Source organism: Mytilus galloprovincialis, chromosome 11 (genome assembly GCF_965363235.1).
Source record: "Mytilus galloprovincialis chromosome 11, xbMytGall1.hap1.1, whole genome shotgun sequence".
Taxonomy (NCBI): domain Eukaryota; kingdom Metazoa; phylum Mollusca; class Bivalvia; order Mytilida; family Mytilidae; genus Mytilus; species Mytilus galloprovincialis.
In genome coordinates this window covers 544,445-561,744 of record NC_134848.1, presented here as the reverse complement: position 1 = coordinate 561,744, position 17,300 = coordinate 544,445, and positions in this window count along the sequence as shown.

Genomic DNA, 17,300 nt, shown 5'->3' with positions numbered 1-17,300 from the left:
TTCACAGGTCATATTAAAGATCAGAGTAACCTGATTTTCGTATATGACATTTTTCAACCCATGATGCAACTGTATATAACTTTTTTTCAAACTTTAGTCTTACAGTTGACAAGTTATGAACTAGATAGACAGACAATCGGATCAGTCAAGGCTTTATCAAATTTAAAAAAAAAATCAATTTGCACAACATCAGATGACCGACTATTTCGTTGTTTTTTTATGACAAGTCAAGCTTTAGACGTTTTAATATAAAAGATAGTCGAGTATATTTGTGGTTCATCATTTAAGGTTACCCTATCAAAATCTCAATTGTTTTACCCACGTATTTTCTATTTTGATTCTGCCTTTCGGTTTGATCTAGAGATTAACAACTGAGGAATCCGGTATCAGTTTAACAGTGTTATGTAACAACAAACTACATTCAGCCTGTTCATATTGAAATAATATGGAGTGGAAGTTAAAAACAACTTATTGAGCATCCGAGTAAATATTTGACACTCGGGTCTATATACTTACTTAGTTATCTTCGTGTTCTTAGTCATCACTAGTATAAGTATTGACTAACGATATACATGTTTTCGCAGACTGAACATTTTCATTTTAATTCGGATATTTTTTACAGTATATAGTCTATCCGGAGCACCTGAGATCACTCCTAGTTTTTGGTGGTGTTCGTGTTGTTTATACGTAAGTTTTCTATGTTAGCCATGGCGTTGTCAGTTTATTATCGATTCATGAGTTTGACTGTCCCTCTGGTATCTTTTGTCCCTCTTTTACACTGTACAGTACAGGGATCTTCTTTCAAATAGTACAACAATCGCCCCTTAATAATTGAGCAATACTGATACCAGTTTTAGAAATTATCGGGCAAATATGGTTACCGGTGTCCTTATGGTCCCTTTCAAAGGTCTGTTTATTACAGAATATTAAAGTAAACACTAAGTTTCTCATGATCAAATCAAATAAATCCATTAAAAAATATACATAACCGACGGAATCGCATGGACTGCAAAGTAAGCGAGATCTAGTCTGTCGACCAATAAGCTATCTCCTGCTTGGCATGCATCGACCGCCATGCAAATTCATGCTTCGTCAAAATGTCCGAATTAGTAACAAGAAGTAAAATAACAAAAGTACTGAACTCCGCGGAACTTTCAATCGTAAAGTCTCTAATCAAATGGCAAAATCAAACGCTCAAACAAATCAAACGAATGGACAACAACTGTCAAATTCCTGACTTGGCACAGGCAACTTCTTATGTAGAAAATAGTGGATTGAACCTGATTTTGTAGCTAGTTAAACCTCTCACTTGTATGACAGTCTCATCAAATTCCATTATATTGACAACGATGCGTGAACAAAACAAACAGATATAATAGGTAAATATGTCAAAAATAGGGGTACAGCAGTCAACATTGTGTTATAATGTGAATCATAATAAAAACAAACAAATGTTTAGCAAAGAAGCCCTTAAAGGCATATATCAAATTTAACAACCTAATTAGTTGTTTACTAGTTTAGGTTTTTGCATTTTATCTGAGTATGTTAACAAAACACAGCACTGACGTGGTAAGATATTTATACATCGCTAACAACAAAACAGACACTAAGCACAGACCTGCGAGTACTTGCAGTAACTGACAGCTAATTCAAAGCAACATAATAAAACAAATCATGTATCAACGACTAAAATATCGATCAGTACATATACAAAATCGAACGGACGTCATTAAATGTCAGAGTTAAAACATGACATTGTGTAATGCCAAAATGTAGGTTTCGACAGATTGAAGTACTGTGAAAGCGTACAACAACAATTTTTAGTATGGTTTTACTCTACTGATAACAAAATCAATATCAAACCAATAATAACGATATTCAAAGATATAATTACAATGCTGAATTGGTATCCTTTTGGAATAAGTATTTTTCAAAGGATTGAACAGTTAAGCAACGGGCTCGGTTGTTTTCCTTTCGTTGACCTTTGTATTTATATATTTACTTAATGTGTACCTTTTCAAGATAGTGATTTCTATATGTATATTGCATGAACTATCAACTACAAAAGCTTTATGTTTTGCATCTTTATCATAAAAGTGCTTTGGACACATTAAATTTGTAAATAAAGTTTTGTAAAGTTAAATTTGTACAGCACTAGATTGAAACCTCGGCTGGTGGACTATCAGTCTTGATATCGTTAACTCAGTTGTCACTGACACGATTGATAAGAAACTTTTTCTAAATTATCCTAGGAAATCATCAGCTCAGAAGTCAATGACATGACGCGTAACAATGAATTGTCCGTTTAATTAATTCATGAATTATCAAGATACTATGATTTCAAATCCCTCAGGCACCGTTGACCTTTGATGAATTTGGCTGTAATTTCTCTTTTGTAATTTTTTTTTCATATAGCTCGTCAACTGTTTTGGTTCTTATTAATACTTGTTTCTCAAATATTCGGCTTCAAGCATTCCAGATTTAGGTAACCCAGAAAAACGCTTAAACACCTGATATTTGTCTACTATTGTTTTCTTTTTTTTGTCAAATTTATTATCAACTACCATAAGAATAAGGAGATGTGGTATGACTGCCAATGACGTAAATATCAACAAAGGATCTAATGATTAAAATTACAATTACTGTTAACAAATATGTCTATTTGATTTGTTTAGTCAATTGTCTTTAATGTATGTGATGTATGTGTACAGGTTTGGCAGCTGGATTTAAATAAACTCATCATAGATACCAGAACTAAATTTCATATATACGCCAGATGCGCGTTTTGTCTACAAGAGACACATCAGTGACGCTCGAATCCAAAAAAGTTAAAAAAAAAAGTTAAAAAAAAAAAAAAAAAAAAAAAAGCCAAACAAAGTACGAAGTTGAAGAGCATTGAGATCCAAAATTCCCAAAAGTGTTGCCAAATACAGCTAAGGTAATATATGCCTGAAGTAGAAAAGCCTTAGTATCTAAAAAAAATCAAAATTTTGTAAACAGTTAATTTATAAATAAAACAATATTAATGATAATTCATATCAGCACAAAAAGTGCTGACTACTGGGCTTGTGATACCCTCGGGGAAATAAATCTCCACCAGCAGTGGCATCTACCCAGTGGTTGTAAATAAACTCATCATAGATACCAGTACTAAATTTTTACCAAATTTACCTAAAATGTCTGTTTAGATAGGTCACTTCATTTTGTCAATATAACAGACTTATAAACAACTACCATACTATTAGGAGGTTGGTCCCTCATTTTCGAACATTTGCCTTGTACCATGTCAGGGAAATGGCAGTTACTTTTCATTAAGAACGATGTTGGTTGATAAATAAAAAGAAGAAGATGTGGTATGAGTGCCAATGAGACAACACTTCATCTAAGTCACAATGTGTAAATAGTAAACAATTATAGGTCGAAAAACATCCTTCAACACAAAGCCGTGGTTAACACCGAACAGCAAGCTTCAAAGGGCCCAAAAATGATAGTGTGAAACAATTTAAATAGGAAAACCAACGGTCAAATCTATAAAAAGAAAAAAAGTAAAACGAGAAACACTTATGAACCATATCAACACACGACAACCACTGAACAACATGTTCCTGATTAGGATAGGTGCAAACAAATTATGGTCTTTCCCTTTTCAACATATCTTAGAGTCGAAATTTGTGTTAATACCTTTTATAAAATATATCTTTTACAGGGTCCAGATGTAAACAGAAAAAATAAAACAATACATGCAGACCAGAAGCAGATACAAATAACAGTGACTCTCAGTGTCAATTACCAGAAATAGATTTTAAAACTCCTATTTTGTTGAACTTAGAAGCGTTAGATAGTCCATCTGTACATTTTCGAACTGAAATCGATGTCTCATATTCAGACACTTCGAGAGATCTGGGAGATCTTATTGATTTCGTAGGTTTGTCAAGAAAATGTTCGGTGGACAATCATTTTACTAAATCATTATGAAAGCATCTTGGCCTTTGACACTGAATGACAAATATCTGATATTACAGAACGATAAAATAAATTGTGGATAGCTTGGATTTTCAGGTTAATAGGAGGTATCAAATGACCTAGATCTGATCTGAAATAGTCAAATTTCGAGAGTACTGAGTAATTCACTTGTAAGACTTTTCATGTCAATATAGACAAAAATATGTTCTATTACATTTATGGTTGTATTGTACAAAGAAATAGAGGCCCTAAAGAGACTGTGTCGCTCACCTTGGTCTAAGTGCATATTAAACAACGGACACAGATGGATTCATGACAAAATTGTGTTTTGGGGATGGTGATGTGTTTGTAGATCTTACTTTACTGAACATTCTTGCTGCTTACAACTATCTCTATCTACAATGAACTTGACCCAGTAGTTACAGTGGCAAATATTTTGTAAAAATGTACAAAAGTTTACAAAATTTATGAAAATTGTTAGAAATTGATTATAAAGGGCAATAACTCCTTTCTTAAAATTAACAATTCAGGGGCAGCAACCCAACAACGTGTTCCCTGATTGGTCTGAAAATTTCAGGGCAGATAGATCCTGACCTAATGAACAATTTTATCCTTGTCAGATAAGCTCCCAATGCTTTGGTTTTAGAGATATGAGCTAACCAGATGCCCCGCAGGGCGCAGCTGTATACGATTTCAGAGGTTGAACCCTGAACAGTTGGGGCAAGTATGGACACAACATTCAAGTTGGATTCAGCTCTCAATTTGGATTGTGATTAAATAGTTGACACAGCATAGGTTTCTGACACAAAATGAATGTGGTCTAATGAACTTAAAATATTTGTGTTGCCTTTGAGCAATTCACTATGCTGTTGAATATTAATCCTCTCAAAAAAATGATTGAAGAAACTTTCTTTTTATTTATGAAATCTGAAATGATAAAAATTGACCCCCCCCCCATTTTTTTTCTCTCACATCCCCCTTTCCAATATTCCTAAACTGATCTCAATTCAAATTTCTAATTGAGTTTGCATCAATAACTACCCATTTAAATACATCATAAAATATTAAAATGTAAAAAAAAGGCTTGTAATCACTGAATGGTAAACAGTTATCAAAGATACCAGGATTATAATTTAGTACGCCAGACGCGCGTTTCGTCTACATAAGACTCATCAGTGACGCTCATATCAAAATATTTATAAAGCCAAACAAGTAAAAAGTTGAAGAGCATTGAGGATCCAAAGTTCCAAAAAGTTGTGCCAAATACGGCGAAGGTAATCTATGCCTGGGATAAGAAAATCCTTAGTTTTTCGAAAAATTCAAAGATTGTTTTAATTTATTAGTTGGTAGTAAAAGTGAATATACATTGTTTATTGTATAAAACAATGATTTAAGTTGATTCAATTACTATTCGGGACAAAGAAAGATAACTCCAATTTTCAAAGAATATTTCATAAAAACTGTGCAATTGAAAATTTCTTGCTATTGCGCAATATTGTGCAATTAGATATTTCTTGCTATTGCGCAATACTGTGCAATTGAAGATTTCTTGCTATTGCACTATACTGTGCAATTGAAGATTTCTTGCTATTGCGAAATACTGTGTAATTAAAAATTTCTTGCTATTTCACAATACTGTGCAATTGAATATTTCTTGCTATTGCGCAATACTGTGCAATTAAAAATTTCTTTCTATTGCACTATACTTAATATAATAATGTTGGACCCCGATTTGGACCAACTTGAAACCCGGGCCCATAATCAACCAGATGCTCCGGCAGGGCGCAGCTTTATACGACCGCAGAGTTCGAACCCTGAACATTGGGGCAAGTATGGACACAACATTCAAGCTTGATACAGCTCGGAATTTGGATTGTGATTAAACAGTTGACACAACACAGGTTTCTGACACATAATGAATGTGGTTTAAGAACTTAAACTTAAAAACTTTAAATTTAAAATTGGACATTACCTATTATGGTCCAATATCCAAAATCTAAATACATGGTTAGATTCAGCATATCAAAGAACCCTAAGAATTAAATTAAATTTTTGACCCTTTAGACCTCTATGTGGACCAATCTGATAACCGGGTCCAAACATCAAAAATCTAAATCTGACAAATGACAAACGTACAGTAACAAAAAAAACATGACCTCCTTCTGTACATGCATCATGTAAAAGGGGCACTAGCTGTCATATTTATATTCACCGATTGTAATATCATTTTCATATTTGGTTTATAACAATGTTAAATAATCTAAATTACAAAATAGCACAAGCTTTGTTTCGTGTGTGTTTTAGTCTAGACGCCATCTTATAAACTATTGAGTCTTTTTTTTGTGTTTTTTTTTTTTTTTTTTTTTTTAAGTAAACGATATTTTATTGATAGTTTTGACATTTGTTAATGGATACATCAAATACCGGTATCTTATCCCGACCTCGTTAACCGTTAGTACTATATAATAAATTTTGTTAGTACATGTACTTGTTAGTTTATTTTATCTGTAATACATACATTTATAAATTATAATATATCCAACTAAATGTTAGTTAATTACAAATATAAATATACTGCAATACAAAAATCCATAATTGCAAATCATATACCTTTATAATTACGTAATTTTTTGTTTTGTTTTGCATTTGACCTTTACTTCTACATCCTTATAGGATACAATCTACCTGACACATATATTACTCGTTTAGAAAAATCGTGCATGTGTCTAGTGTGATCAAATAATCGTAACCTGACATGATTGAAGGATAATATAGTTCGTGTGTTAATCTTTTCGCTTATGGATTATTATCAAAAGGTAAGATATAATATGTTTATTGTTATCGAAATATAAATTTATTGTCTTTCATAATAGTATTGAGTTCTCTTCTGAATACCTCCGATTGCAATATAAGCGAATTTAAACATAAATATAGATATAAATAGAAATCAGACTCGCGCATTTGAATATCTCTAGGTCTGTTTAATTTCATATTATAGATTTCAAAATATATGTTAATCATCAATTTTTGTGGATCGAATCAGTCAATCAGATTTACCTTTGTTTCACTTTCAATGTTGACATTCTTTTTATTTAGATGACGCGCACAATGCATGCGGTTTCCATGTCTAGCTAAGGGGTTAAATTGGAAGTCACATGAATACGGATTCAATGAGGTTGCATTATTCACTTGCAAGTGCACAATTCATCATCATTGTTTCCTGTCTATTATTAATGATTGAACAAATAAAATCATATTTTATATTTTTTATATATCTCGTAGCTAGTGCTCCTTCACTATAATGTTCTTATTGCTTGTAATCTCGATAAAAAAAACACCTTGATGAACATCCAAATTACCATAACTTGTTAAATGCTATGAACAAGGGAGAGTAACTTGACACGAACAATATCAAACAGGCAAATTATGGTAGAAGAAACTTTAGTTTAGTAGCAAAATTCGTTTTTTACTCCCGGTTCATATTAGAGTTATTAATTCCATTATTTTCCTATGACGTTTTTTTAAGGAGTATACGATTAGCTAATTCTGACGAGAAAGGTAATACATAGGAAACAATGCATACATACCTGTTGTTTTTCATGTATGTGACTAATTTCTTCCACGTTACGCTTGTTTGTCTTAAATTTACATATTGTAAAAATGATCATTTTCATGTTGTTCATATAAAAAAGTGAATTATCTAGTTGCGATATTGTATATTTAATCAAAACAAATACAAAATTTCTTTAATTTTGCGTTGGTATAGAATCAATAAACAGTCAAACAAAATCAAGAAAAAAAAACCGCACACGTTGATATGTTTAGTCTGTTTCCATTGATGATGATTATAGGAAATTTGCAACTATCATAGTGATATCAGAACCAGAATATATAAACCCTGCTTTGTACTTGGACATCCATATAGTGTAACTAAAAACTGAATCAGATAATAAATTGTTTGACAATAATCGGAGTAGAAATCCTTTTAGGAAAAATAAATCATATAAAGGCAGTAACAGTATTATACCGGTGTTCAAAAACCATAAATCGATTGAGAGAAAACAAATCCGATTACTCAGTTTAGTCGCTTACAGATTTTCTCACATGTAGCCCAAAACCTAAAATAAATGTTGTTTTTGTCAATGAATCAATACTTTGTCAACTAACGATTTCAGACTTTAAAACGTTTAGTGAAAATTGTCTTGCTATTTTCTAATTAAATTAGCTGATTACGGATTTTTCTTTAGTGACTACATTTTTTGTCGTAATTTGGTACATAGAACCCACCTTTTATGTTTTTCTTCTAGGGGTGATGTTAAAATATAAAACAACACGTTTAATAATTTTTTGCGTCCGAAGCGCTTTTCTGGATTTACCTTCATCAGGAACGCTCAAAGCCAAACATTTGAAATCGGAAGATGTATAAGTACCGAAAATCGTTGAAGAGCTATATGTTAAAAATACCTAAAATAAATAGCCAAATTCATCTAAAGCCAACTTTAAATGTAATACCACAGTTCAAACCTTACTTGGATATGTTTTAAACCGAAAACAATTGATGGTGATTTCAAATCTTTTGATGGACAGGTTTGAATTTCATTCACCAGAACTCCTATTTCAGAAAGTCTGGACATTTTTGTCAACAAGTCAGTTGTGATTTTCTAGGGTAATAATGCCGTGCTCAATTTTGTCTTTGACCTCCAAACAATAACACTTTCTTTCAGTTAATTATTGTTATTGAACTTTAAAGCATCGACCATTTCCTGGTATGCTACTAGTGTATCTTAAGTTTATAGAAGCCTTTCGTTGTTCCATCCTTTTAAAAGACTACATATATTGTATTGATTTTCGAATGGAATGTCATGTGGCCATTCTTTTGGAGGTCTTTCCATACGCGATCAACTTTTGTATTTGGTTATTTCGTATGATAAATTTTTCAAAAGATACAAGCAACATGCCTCAAATAATGGTTTGGTTTGATTCGATGTTTCGAAGACGATAGCATATTCATACAATTTTGTAGTTAAATTTAAGTTGTCTTATTTTTAATTATTTCTTAACACGTATAATTAGTTTTCAATTTGTTTAAAATATTGTCTCATAGCAAAAAGTTTTAATAGTTTCTGACTGTCATCATTTATCCAAGACCGAACTTCTTCCTTTATAGGGCTATCAACAGATAAACTGCAAGTTTGATTTCAGTAAATTCTTATCATCTTCTTTACTCTTCTTTCTTGTGTCGTTCTCATTGTAAACATGTACGTCTGGAGGTAACTTTTCTGGTATTTTCACAAAACTTTGCATCCCGATATAGCATATTCGATGCTATAGGTGAGGAGTCGTCATTTCAGTCGTTTGTTATCTGATAGCTGAATATTTTTGCTCCATTCACCATTCTACAAATATGAAGAATACATATAAAAGAAAGTAGACTTTTCAGCAAAAATTTGTTTAAATTACTCACAATCGTTGCGACACTGCATAAACCAATTTGCGAATATGAACAAAGAAAATGTGGCTGAATGAGAAAACGACCTCAGTATAACGAGTCTCCGATAAATGAAAAAGGTTAAACGAGTGTATATTAAACAAAGTATGATGGCCGTATTATGAAACCTTTTTCCGGGTCATAAGATTTGAAACATCCGCACTTGTAAGTATTGAACTTAAAGCTTGCAATTCTAATTTTAGGCTTTTTCTCTTATCCTTTATTTTTCGTTGTCTTTTGAGTTTGCGTCCTGGAATCTGATAGTATTGGAACTGCATTATCTACGATTCTGACAGTAGAATATTTGTTTTTGGTTGAACTATTCACAAGGAAGGTACATGCATATTTAATCATGACTAAATATTAGCAGTCACTCAGTCAAGAAATCAGTTAAACAAAACAACAAACTTACAACACAGATTGACCGTAAGAATATTGAATTGTTTATGACTTGCGACAAATGTTAGTCGTAAGTTTTTTTTGTGAAACGACCTCGGGATTTGTTAGACCTATACATGTAATATAAGCCTTCGTGTTTGCTATTCTGCGACAAGAAGACGTCAACGCAAAACAAGTCTTTCAAGACGATATAGTTATGCCTACAACTCGTCGATAGACACGCTAGGACCTTATCTAAACATCAGGATACCTTTCACAAATTTACATAACCTTGATCGTAATTTTATTATACATAAAGTAACCGATTGTTTTTATTTAAAGTTGTCCCAATACGTAACCTAGTTTTGTTGCGTCATATTCTTTTTATAGAAATATCGCTGTTGCATAGAACATATTTTTTTTGTTTTTATTGTGTATGCCATTCATTTCCTTTTAATTTTGCTAATTTTGTTTACACCTATAATTTGAAAAGGTATTTTTCCACTGTTTGAATAAACTTCACATATGATTAACCACTTCAACGCCTTTCATTTCCATTAGAAACATTAAATCGCGGGAAAGAAAAACTCAAAACAAAATTAGGTTGAAAGGTTATGTCTTCTTATTGTTAGACAATTAATTTTCCAGTGTTAGAATTAGTAAATGGAATGTGAAGATTTGTCATTAATACATGAATTCATCAGCTGATTAATTAAAAGATTGTGTGTTTTCAGGAATGAAAAGGCTGTTAAAACCTAGTAACCATGTAACAAGAATTAAATAGTCTATCTTGTTAATGATTACATTGACATTATGAAAGCTTAAAGTCATATAAAACAAGGATCTGTTGAAAAATAAAGTAAATTAAATTTTTGAACCAATGCATGCATATATAAAAAACTTATTCTTCTGTGAACGATTTTATGAATTATAACACATCAATTGCGTATAATAGTCAAAAAAACAAATCACTCGGAGTTCTATATTTTTGTTAGTTTATTGTTTTGATAAATATCATTCTAATTCTTTTCCAGCAAAAATTTGAAAACAGAAAGAATAGCAAACGGACATAAGATTTTGATTATTTTACATATGACATTTCGGGTACTCTTATAATGTAGTATGGTTTCTGCTCATTGATGAAGCCGTACGTTGACCTATACTTGTTACCTATTTTTCATGTTGTCTCTGGGGGAGAGTTGTCTCATTGGCAATCATACCACATCTCCTTATTTTTATCGTAAATGTTAACTCATACCACATCTCCTTATTTTTATCGTAAATTATAATCCTGGTACCTTTGATAACTATTAACCCAGTTCCAGCTTTGCAGAACAAATAATATTTTCGAATGAATCACTGCCAAAATTGGCATTTTTGGTGAACACAGAATCAAATACTATTCGCTTTGACAATTATATAAAAGACAGATATTAAACGAAAATATAATCATCTTGTTTTTTTTCTATTTCAACATAAAACAAACAACAAACCTTAACAATCAACATACTGTATGATTGGATGGACAGAATGATTATAATGAAACTGTTCAAAAGCAATTTGAAACAAATTCAGAAATATTACAATTAACGACATATTGACTCCATCCTCACTAAATACAAATTGCTGATTTTCTTCTCAATTAGTGTGATAATAATAGTTTAAACCGCAGTCTTATCTAAATATGATTTTATACCCATGTGTTTTCGTTTCCAGTTACATTGCTATTACAGCTTCTGAATATCTCCGATTCCACCTTGTAAATGCTTTTAAAAAATAATACGTTTTCTTCCATTCACAATACGCCTCACTACATTTAAAATAAATCTTATGTAAAATAAAACATTTACACAAATCTAATAATATTTCATATCTATATTACGCGAAACTACCAAGGTATACCAAAAGCAATAGATCAAATTCTCCAATATTGGTACGACATAGAATATTGACAAACTTGACATACCTTCCCACATTAACTTGTAGCCTAACTTATAAAACCTTAAATTGTTCCCAATGGACTCATTTGATGTGTTGTTGCATTGGAGATTAAGAAAAACTCAATTTACCATATAAAGGCCCGAAAAAAATTAAATAGCTACAAATTCACCAAACCAGATTAACAAACTTTTGAAGGATTGATAAACATAAACCGTTTTAGTTCATCAACTGTTAAAGGTTTTCTTGAATCAACTCTATTACCATGCATCAAGTTTGTTTGGGTCAAGTATCTTACTTTCAACTATAGATCATATAATCCACAAGAAATGATAATTGTTTTCTTCTTTTGAAAATGGTATGTGACAGGGAAAACGTTGCTAGACATGATATGATATGTAATTTTCACCATATGTTCACTACATTGCATTACAACACTTTTTATTTACTAATATATGTTCAATTAGTAAACTATAATAAAATATTTCTCTTAGGCAAATTCTCAAATTTGTTAAACATTTTGTTAAAAATATTCACAATAGCCAGATTATAAATGTGTTAAAGGTATGTTTTTAATACAGTTTATCAAAAGCTACTGTAATTGTTAGTAAGAATTCTAATTATAAAACTATCCACAACAAATTAAATGGAGTGGATGTAGGCAATAATATGCAACCTTGCGGCCTTCAACACTGAAAAAATCCATACAGTACAGTCACCTTAGAAAGGTCCCGACGAAAAATGTAAAACAGTTACATTGAAAATTAACTTTCTTTGCTAATTTCGCAGGTTTCCGATTGTTTGTAATGACATCACTGCCAAATGAAGAATTTATTTAACAGAGGTAAATGAGGTCATACGTACTGCTGTACACCTATTTTGATCTATTTTGACATTTTTACCTGTTATATCTGTTTGTTTGGTCCACACATCGTTGTCAATATAATTGAATTTTATGCGACTCTCATACAAGTTATGGGTTTAGCTAGCAAGGTTTAATCCACCATTTTCTACAAGAGAAAATGTCTGTACTAAGTCATAGTTTATGACAGTTCTTGTCCGTTAGTTTGATGTGTATTAGTTTTTGAATTTGCCATTTGATGAGGAACTTTTTTTTAAATTTTCCTCCTCGGGTAGTACATTTGGAATTTTTCTTTTTCCTGACTTGCTAAAGGCATTTTCCGACATGCATTATACTTCGATGCCATAAGCTAAACTGGATCTGTTTACCCGTCAAGACCACCTAATGTCACCCTCATTTTCGACGTTTTCAACGTTGTTTCTGTTTTCAGTAGTTGTAGACAAAATATAACAAAAGATATTACAGGCCATGTAGTAATACGTAATATTGTTTTGTTCGTGGTTTGTTGTTTACTTTTGTCACTGTGTTTTCAGTTTTTCCTCTAGTTATGTGTTGTAATACATCGCCCTTCTATTAAATAACTGCAGCTGTTTACATAGGGATATTTATACTCCTAGTATGCTGCCACAGGAACAAACTCTGAGGTCTGTAAACTGTAAATATGAAAATTAAAGTTCAATGTAAAAGTCAGTATGATAATTCTGTTTTGTCAAACGTGCTGAAGTAAAAAAGATAAATCAGATAATATTTTACTATCAAAGGGATCAAGGGTTGAAATCTATGTCAACGTGATCAAACTTTGAAAGATGACACTACCCCTAGACCTTAATTCAACTGCGTTGAGATTTGTTAGAGTACGCAGATTTGAGCCCGACACAAATTTGATAAGGTTTTATTATCATAACAGTCGAAGGTCAGAGACAACATCAGAAGGATCTGCCATTGATATATTACACACCCCCATTCCATAATGCGACTATTATCGAACTTGTTAATCTAGATCTTAATGTACTAAATGTAATCACCAGTCACGAAGATGGACAATGTACAGTCAAATGTACGAATAGACGGACTGACGGAAATTGTAATTCCAATACACCCACACTCTTTGTTTGCGGGAAGAATACAGACAGAATCAATCGTGTTTTTTAAATTCAATTTTTAAGCAATCCGTCATCTAAGGAACATTATGCAAACTCCGTCGTAGTTCGACAAATAAAAGTGCTAAATGATGATTCAAATGAGCTATCAAATTATGTTTTTGTTCAAAAAGACCTTTTGCACATGATTAGATGACTGACTATTTCGTTGTTTAGTTATGACAAGTCTAGCAACAGATCTCGACGTCTTGCAATAAGTGATATGTGTGTATATATGTGGTTTCAGCTATGCACTGGAGGAGACTCTGTTCTTAGGAACATTGTGCAAACTCCATCTTAGTTCGACAAATAAAAGTGCCAAATGATCATTCAAATGAGCTATCAAATTATGTTTTTGTTCAAAAAGACCTTTTGTACATGATTAGATGACTGACTATTTCGTTGTTTAGTTATGACAAGTCTAGCAACAGATCTCGACGTCTTGCAATATGTGATATGTGTGTTTATATGTGGTTTCAGCCATGCACTGGAGGAGACTCTGTTCTGAATGTCAATAGTCGTGCTCAATAAAACGTTTTAAACTCTGTGTATCGATTTAATCTACAGATTTACCAAAACATTCATCGAAACATTTTACAGTTAGATGTTCTCAATGTGAACGATGACTATATTTCATTTCAAGGGAAAACAATTAAACAATACTCATTCACGTGGACATAATTTTGAGAGGATCGGAGTGGGGTTGGATAAGATGTCTGTTTTGAAAATTTGTTAACTTCTGATACTTTTACTCTAATTCACGACATTGAACTAATCCTTGTATATGCTACTGTAGTATATCATTTTATTCTGGTATCACCTAAGTTAAACAAAGGTATAAAGAAAAACATTAAATAGCGTTGTACATTTGTTGAGTAAGCATTAAATATGAGTTATATTACAACGGTATGGTCAGTAAAGCCGACAGGTTAACATCTGAAAGAATCCAGTTTGTCATTTATAATTCTAATAATTTGGCACAATTTTCAAAGTTTAGATTTCTGTTTTTAGTTCATAATGACATTAAATTTTAAAACATTATTTGATAGGTATCTATCTGTAAGTAGACTGTCAAATTCCATTAAATAATGGTATTCGTCACCGATAGCAACTCTGCACAAAGGACACTTTCTCTATTCTCATGAAATGTTTTGTCATCTACGATTTTTAATCGGTAGCTTATGGTTCATTGTCCTGAACATTGTTATTACATTTTTATCATCAAGTATGATCAGGTAGTGTTCGAAATTGTGTGATGTCATGATAATTCAGAGTTCTAGGTGAATTCATCAAATGTGACTCGTATGTACATAGTTTATTATACATTTGTACCAAGACACATTTTATGAACAGGGGTATACTATTGTTACCTTTATTTATTCCATTTGTGTGTGTGACATTATTGATAATTGGACAACGATAAACCTGATATCAGATGAAAGTGAATTATCTTTAATAACTTAAATGGCTTTCATTTCAATCACTGTTTTACACTTTCTCTTAAATAAAAGGGTACTAGTATATAAAAAGTTCAGGGCACACATTATTTGGTAATTTTGATTTGGCATTTGTACAAATGCATATAATTGTTACATAGATATAAGAAAATGTGGTATGAGTGGCAATGAGACAAGTCTCCAACCAAGTCACAATTTGTAAAATTTAACCATTATAGGTCAAGGTGTGGCCTTCAACATTGAGACTTTGCTCACACCGAACAGCAAGCTATATAGGGCCTACAAAATGACAAATATTAAACAATTCAAACAGGAAAACCAACGGTCTAATATATGTAAAAAAAAAAAAAAAAAAAAAAATACCCTTACAAACCACGTTAACAAATGACAACCACTTAAAAACAGGTTCCTGACTTAGGACATGTGCAAACAAATAAATCGGGTTTGAACGTTTTAATAGGCGCCAACCTTTACCCAACCTGAAACAATAGATTAACATCACAACATAGAATGACACACTCTGAAATAAAAATTGAAATGGCTTAACTCACTCAATTGACATATTAACAAAAACAAACGAACATACATATAGTTATTATGACGATTTCTAATTTCCTATCTAAATTAAACAATGCAACAATACTTCCTAGTTAAATTTAGCATGAATATCATTCAAAATAATTGAAAATTGATTTGAAATAATGTATAATGTTTGTTTGAACAATGCGTGAAATTTTCTTTTGTGCGCTATTCTTTTATATGAATGTTGTTACTGGAAAATTATGTAAAACGTAAGTATCATTTTTTGTTACATGTTTATGAAGTATTATTTGACATTTTCAGGTTATAACAACTTATGCCTGCACTACAAGTAAGGTTTTTATCGCATTTAAACACTAATTCTTCACTCAAGCATAGATAGTTTTATCAAGACTAGGCATAATGTTTGGAAACCCTTGGTTTTAAATAATATAAACTTTGTAACAGAGAAGGTCTTTAAAATACTTTTGTGATACGAGCGTCCGTATGTGTTTTGTAGAGTTTTGTCTTTCAATCGAATGGAGTTAAATACCAGTTTTAAACATGATTAAGGTCCGTTTTACGATTCATTGAATATAGACATGAAATAGTGAGAAAGGGACAAGACGCAATGTGTATAAGTAAATGAAGGATGCCTTCGACTTCTTAATTTGGAAATCCCTTTGGTATTTCCCGAATATGTATTAATAATTTTAATAGGACTAAACCGTCTGTCCAAAAACATTAAACTTATTGAAGTGCTGCGTTTTTCTAGAAAATGTAGTATAAGTTTTAATTCAAGAACGTTTACTCGTGTTATAAGCAACTCAAACTCAGAGAAGTAAGCTTTAAATATGACATTTTAAGGGCACAAAATGTTCTGAACACATTCCGCAACGGAATAGATTTACGATATGTCCAAAACGTTTTTATTATTTGTATGAGATATTGTATTGAAATGTAATGTTAAACATTCGATCTAAAACATATGGATGACATCTAACTTTGCAGGTGCGAAGACCACATTGATTGTAAATATTATTGCTGTGACAATTTTGAACTTAAGGAAGGAAAATGTCAAGGTAAATCAACAATATCTTTCATAATTGATAGTTCATTTCAACTTTTTATTGTTAATTGTCAATTGTAACTATTTACGGAATAACTGTAATATTTGTTCTGTCTATGAAGAAATTACATAAAAGATGTTGTACACACTAAATAACTCGTCTATTTCGAATAGACAGAAAACATATTACAATCATTCCTTATAATTCAATTTTTAATTCCGTTCTAAACTGGAGTAAATAATGAAAAAATGTTGATGACGTCACCGTCGCATGACAAAATTATGTCTATCAGCTGATAAACAAAACAACGTCAGCCTATCAGGAGACGCGTTACATCCAAAATTAAATTCTATAAGTTTATTAGCAAGACTAGCTTTGTTAAAACGCTGCCTTCTTTTACAAATATAAAGAATGACTAATACTTTTGTCGCAGTATGCTTCAGCTTCCAAGTCCAAAATGAAAGCGTTACTACTTTTCTTCATTAT